General features: G+C 37.2%; 1 long non-coding RNA gene across 1 annotated transcript in view; it reads left to right on the top strand.

The window, feature by feature from the left end:
• Positions 1 to 7209, top strand: part of LOC133522141 (uncharacterized) — a 596248-nt gene that overhangs the window by 519337 nt on the left and 69702 nt on the right. The window lies entirely within an intron of this gene.

Genomic DNA, 7209 nt, shown 5'->3' with positions numbered 1-7209 from the left:
CGCAATATGTCTGCGTATAGTAGGTATGTAAGTAAAGTCAATGAAACCTGCGCGCGTAGTCAACATGTCATTCGTTAACGCTCCGAACGCTCTATCACTCTAGATAGATGAGCATCACCCTTCCGTATTAGTGCGATAGTGACAGTTGCGTTTCGTTCGCGACGGGGCGTTAACAATTGGCATATTTGCTACGCGGGCTTTTACAAGTTTAGGCCCCTACATAATTTTGCGGACAATGCCCGCTGTTATGTTGTACGGTCGGTCTTATAAGTCGCTGGGCAGTTTAAAATTAGCCCCTTCTCATTTCGACCGTTTTAAAAATCCGAACCTCCAAGGTTAAGGTTTTTCGCGTTTGGCAATTGTATAATATTTCTAGTCAAAATAAAAGGAAAAAGTATCCTTAGAAATATCATTACTATCATTAGGTCGAATTAGGGATGAAAATTTCGGAAAAAATCAAATGTTTTTTTTCTTTCGGAAATTTTACCAAATTTGGTTTTTTTCGGTTTATTTCCTGTTTTATACAGAAAAATTAAATACGTCATACACAATGCCACTGATGAGTGATGACAGTGTCAAATTTATAAAATGCCAGAAACTAACACATTAGACGTGCAACCTTAACCTTCCTGTTTAAATTTCCAATTAAATTCATAAGGAAAAATACAGAAGTTTAAAAAAGCTCGTTTTTTCGGAAGTATTGTAATTGAAATTTACTTTGTTTTTTTCGAAAGAAACTTGAAAAAAACCAGTCGTTTAGAAATTTTCACGTATTTTCCGAGTTTTTTCAACGCTAGGTAGAATTACTTATGAGAGAAAAATCCTCTAAGTCGCTCAGAAAGAAAGGGAAAAGATTTTATGGCTTAAATTTAATTCCCTGTTATTAAAACGGTCCCAGATTTTTCACAAAATAGTCTCTCTATTCATTTGTTAATATTTATTAAGGCCTCTACTTAATATTAATTTTTCATCAGTTTCATAAAAGTTCCTTGTTGAATGGACTCCAATTCGTGTGAAATGATTAAATTCTCATTTATCAGAATTGGTATGTAGGTACCAAAGTTTAAATAACATTCATAAATAATTTACTGTCACAAGTATTGTAATAATCTGTTGTTTTTATTACTAGTTTTTTTTTTACATTTCCAGCGTGAAATATTAACTCCCTGGTTGTGGAATGGACACCTTGCCGAGGTTTTTTTTAAGGGATTACAGGGTGGAGCTCTTTTGAACCACACTCTGAACATTCCGGTGACTGGACTTTTCTCATTAAAAATGCAAATTTATTGAGTGGTATGTGCCCGGAGCGAAGTCTGAAAGCAGTTACAAGTTGAGATCTACATAGGTCACTACTATCATACCACGGGGTTTTCCATGGCTCGGGTTGAATGGTTTTATACCATATTCCCCTTTCCACCGACCTTTGATCAAAATGCTCTTTCCATGATATATGACAGTTTGTCTTCAATAAATGTATGTACTCTGTGAAGTATGGTTGAACTGTTATAGGCACTCCATCAGATGATGCTTCTTTAGCTAGATTGTCCACTATCTCATTTCCTGAGATGCCTATGTGTGATGGTATCCACTGAAGGACCACAAGTTTTGATTTATCACGTAGTTTAAATATAGCGTCAATAATAGCATATGCTGTTGCACTTCCTCAAGGGTGGAGCTCTTCAAAAAATAAGTGTACACTGTAAAGATTTCTAAAAGGTCGGCAACGCGCATGTGACACCTCTGGGGTTGCAGATCTTGCCATGCTGCGCTGATCGCTTTCCCTCTCTGCCTTAAGATTATTACCCAGAGATTATTTGTAATGCTTACCCAGGTATTGGCTGTTGTATATATTAATGTTGCTATGTATTTTCATGTCACTATATGATGTTACGATAAATGTTGTATTGACTTGAAAAAAAGTAACTGCAGAATAAGTGGAAGTAGCATTCCTAGTTACAAATACTGGCGTGCAAATGATTTATTTCACTTTTTCTCATTTTATATGTAAAGCTTCAACATGTTTACTGTTTATGTTTACATGAAATATCTTTGGGTAGGTATATAAAAAGTCTGAATATTGATGAGCAAAACACGTTACTTTATTCACAAGTACAAACATTAGTACCTATAAAACACTTGAATAAATTGTTGACATAATGTAACCTTGTAACCTGTTCACCGAAATAAGCATTGTAATATGAACTCCGATGCAGACAAGCACGTCTAATTTATAACAACTCTCTCATTTGTTAAATCTGGGGCACGGTAGTGTCCCCGCCAAGACGAGCCAAGCAAAGTGCAAGGGCACTACCTACCTTTTCTTGAAGCGCTTTGTCGTTTTTTGAACCCTCATAACAGTCATAACTTGGGTTTGGATTATCCCAGATAAACACAATTCTTGGGATATGATGTAAATAGTGCACCTTTTAAACATAAAAAAGTTTCAATAAAATTGCATAGCTCTTATACTTTTGATTTTATGATACATATCTAAGAACCCTCGATGTCGTCACTGACTCACTCATTCACTGATGATCATCAAAATTATTAGGGTAGTTTCTGAAGTCTTGGTAAGCTGAAATTTCGTATGTAAGATAGTATTAGTACACAAACAACGAAAGAATTTTAAAATTTGGAATTTTACCCCCTTACTTTTAAAACTAGAGATGAAAATGTGTACCTCTATGAGGGTTTCACAAATTTTGATGCCGGAGGTCTGAAAATTGTTATATAGACTCTTTGTTGAATACATATTTCAGGATTCTTAGTAAATCACCCCCCAAAAAAGGGTGAGGCCTGTAAATTTGGGGATGGAAGATTATCATACTTAAGCAACTTACCAAAGTTAGTGAAATCCCACCAAAAACATTTTAATGTAAATTGTCGCCAAGATGAAAACATAAGACTTGCACTGTCAAAAAGGAATCAGATATTTTGTAGAGCCAAGCTTCTAACTCTACAAGGCTTAACTTGACAAACTCTACACCTTAGTCAAAATTGCCCTACCATCCCTTGCTTGCCCCTTGCTTGGCCCTTTCGCTACCATCACAGGGGCGTAACGTGAAAAATGTACCCACGTATTCACAGTTCATTACTTTTCTGTTATACAATAGTTATTGTAGTAACGAAACGGTCAAGCCACATATTTTGACTAAGGTGTATAATTTGTGAAGTTAGGGGCTTGTAGAGTTAGAAGCTCTGTATGATATCTGCGACAAGACGAGACCATACGGCTCGCACTGTTAACAAGTTATCAGATCTAATGTAGAGCCATCTTCTAACTCTACAGGCCAAGGAGCGGGGGGATTTGCTAAATATGTCGAAATGAATAAACCGTCTAGTACTGGCCAAGGTGGCCAGTACTAAAAAGAATTCTGTTAAATATTCACACAATCCAAGTATACTTATCTTCACAACTTATTTTACTTCAATAGTGTGAATGAATAAATAGAATTCTTTGTCTAAGTATTTTAGTATAAAGTGGCTAGTTATTGAAAGATGGCCAGTCATAAGTAGATTGTTTACCCTATGTAGTTTATTATTTATAACAAGAAGTCTCTATATCAACTTTCAGACATCAAAATTTGCGGAATACACACTTCCATCACCTGGTTTAAGGGGTTGGGGGTAAAAGTTCCAAGTTTTAGTTTTTTTTTTGTTGTTTGTATACCAATACTAGATTACTTACATACCAAATTTCAGCTTTCTAGAACTTCAGTACCCTAAGACTTTTGATGATCATCAGTGAGTGAGTGAGTCAGTGACGAAATCGGGGTTTTTTAGATATCAATAAAATTTAAAGTGTAAGTGCTATGCAATTAAAACTTTATACTCATGTTTGATAAGTCCACTATTGAAATCATATCCCGAGAATTTATAAACCAAGTTAAAAAGCACGACGAAGCACTTCGTGGAAACGTAGGCAGTGCCCTTACGCTTCGCTTGACTCGTCTTGCTAGATCGATAGCAGATAGTAACATAGCATTGTTCTCATTAAAGCAATGAAACTTCATTTCGTTGTCTAAAACACGAATATCTTCTTCTTATTGACTTAAATGGAGTGGAATTTCTGACCGCTAAAGATACATATTCAGAAACACCCCTGTTTGTACAAACATCAGTTTTACCTACATGACGCTATAGTAATTATTTACTCGGTTTAGCTGTACGCACATCTTTTCCCGTAGGTAAATTAAAATATTAGCCACCCCAAACTAGCATCTTTCGAACGCCGGCGTCTAGTCAGCTCTAAGAATAATGGCGTCGCTTCGCAGTTGCGCCAACCTCGCGTCGAGCAGCAGCCATAGAGTTAACTAGACGCCGACGCTCGGGAGACGCTAGTGTCTGGTGACACTTGGTCGGCTAATAAACTAACGCAACGTAAAAGAAACGTCATCGTGGTTATCGCGCCTATTACGTTAGTGTACCACTGCATCTAGTTCCACTGTGGTCAGAACCACAGATCTAGAATGACGCTTACGCTTAAAGATAATTTACGTGTGCATAGGGAATCAATCACGTGTATAATCATTTCATGAGTGCCAAAGAGGTGGACTACAAACTACAAGTGAAATAAGGGTTCCTTTTGTACCTTTTTGGTACGGAACCCTAAAAATGACACCACGTTCAGATCATCAGACATATCTAATCCATATCGTATCTTTAGGAAATTTTTGATATACGAGTATCTTGAAGTTCGAATTGGACCGATACAGTTAAAAATTAAAATTTAGAGCAACTAACTAACGCAAACACATTATTTCTGAATTCAATACTTCCAATGACACTTAACATCATTCCGATTTTCATCGCACTTTTGATATTTGATAGGTAATCTTGTACATTCTAGAATCTAGACTTGTTTGAACCTAGTCATAACGTAGGTCTCTAATTGCATGTCCTTAATTGTGTTAAGCCGGTAGATCTACCTACAAACTAGGTTATTTATGTAGATAAATCAAATAAATCACATATTTACACACATTATGTATATATATATATATATATATATATAGATTCCTAGAAAAATCCATTGGTCTGTCGTAATTTTACTATCCATTAAGCATAGATTAGATCATGACATGAAGCATAGTGATCTCAGTGTCGCTCATAGTGAAGCAATACTTTTGCGATAGTGTTATCACAAAAGTATTGCTTCTGAATCTATAGTAAATATACATTTTACAATATTGTTTATTTCAGAGGGGATATCTATCATATCGGCTTAGTTTATCCCGTTACTTTTTAGGTTGGAGAACACTAAAAGGCCGATGCCGATCGGCACCAAACCATCACTGCCTCAACCCGACCCGCTCAGTTCTTTGTAGGAAACTTTATTCTGTAACGCACACTCATCGGCATCGGAACATCATCACCACGCCTCGGCACAAGGTACGCAGTGCGTAGACAACTCGCAGTAACCGCACTTGTAACTTGTAACTGGTTTTCACCGCGCCGTCCATGCCCATGGTTTTCCCCTAGGTGCCACTGTCACACAGGCGATGTAAGCGCGCGTCGCCCAGCCGCAAGCTTGATGTCAAGTCAACCAACTGTAGCCGTGCCTACATTTTTTTCGGCTTTGAGGCACTTCCGACGTGCTTAGTTGAAACGGCGCTGTTCTGGTGCTGAGATTATAGATGTGCTCCAATCTTAGCAAAAAAAAACTTATATACTTGAAACTAATGCGAGCCTGGAGAGTGTGAAATGGTATCAAATCCCACATGTAGGTAAACACCGTGTTTTTAGGGTTCCGTACATAAAGGGTCAAACGGGACGCTATTACCGAGACTCCACTGAACTGGCTAACTATCACGGTTCATGAGATACAGCCTGGTGACAAACGGATCTGTCACCAGGCTGTATCTCATGAACCGTGATAGTTAGCCAGTTGAAATTTCTACAGATTAAGTATTTCTGTTGCCGCTATAACATCAAATACTAAAAACAGAATAAAATCAATATTTCTTTCCAATCTCGAGGTTCTCATCCAATCACCGAAGTTAAGCAACGTCGGGCGGGGTCAGTACTTGGATGGGTGACCGTTTTTATAGATAATGGTACGGAACCCTTCCTGTTCGAATCCGACTCGCACTTGGCCGGTTTTTTTCTTTATTTCCGTTAATATCAAGGGTGCATTCCTGAGCTTAAATTAAGCAACTTTCCCAAAGACACCGGTATTCTAATTGGCTCCATTTCGGAGATAATCGATACTTTATTTTTTTCTGATAAGGCCCCTACGAGAGTGTACACTTGCCTTAGGACTTTTTTACATAGGTATTGATTAGTGTTAAGTACGAGTTAACACATTTTCTACTTAACGTAAGTACTATCTCGCACGATGGATATGACACAGTTTTCAATTGTTTCGTTGAGTTAAATGTAATTCCCGTGTTATAATAACGCTATATGCAATATTTCATTACTTTCTAAAAACCTGTACACTCCTTTTTTGAAGAACCCCATACTGTAGACCCTCGGGAAAACCTCGGAAGGGAGCTCATTCCACAGCCGGAGCGTCCGCGGGAGGAAATTTATTAATTAACTATGCCATTTTGTTTCCTTATACGTACTTACCCATACCCCGAAGTTAACAAAATTCAATAAAAACATGGTGTATTAAATGACAAATTGACAATATCTACATGATCCAATGTTATAGATTATATTAGAGAAATATTTCAGTAGTACCTACTACCTCCTCATTTATGTTCATAGGCTTCATATAAATTTATTAACATTCTTATTTCCTAGACGGTGAGACAGAAATATTATTACATATATTAGTAGCTTTACACGTTCATTCTTAACCTACCTAATCTAACACAATTTGCACAGATCTTGATACAATTTCATATCATCAGTGTAGAAACCAAGTTAACTCAAATATATGCTGCATTTTACACATGTGCATCAAACTGAATAGTACAATTTTTCTAGTTGATTAAATAGGTAGGTACATTAAACTATTTCAAAGGCACGCGTCAGTCATTGTTAATCTGTGAGTAAATAAACAAAATAATGAATATGGGAACGGACTACAAGTTAACCTCCTGCTTTATGTGAAGTCAGGGCCGAATGTGTTATTAGTGTGCACCAGCCATAAAACCACTATGGTTCCCATGGACGCCTGGCTACTGATTCTCATTGCGTTACCAGCGCTAGCGAGTCGATTTTTTCGGCCAAACCACGAAGCCTCGGGATCCGTAACAA

This window comes from Cydia pomonella, chromosome 10 (assembly GCF_033807575.1).
Source record: "Cydia pomonella isolate Wapato2018A chromosome 10, ilCydPomo1, whole genome shotgun sequence".
Taxonomy (NCBI): domain Eukaryota; kingdom Metazoa; phylum Arthropoda; class Insecta; order Lepidoptera; family Tortricidae; genus Cydia; species Cydia pomonella.
Note: the sequence above shows the minus strand (reverse complement) of the source record. Positions and strands in the feature narration are given on the sequence as shown.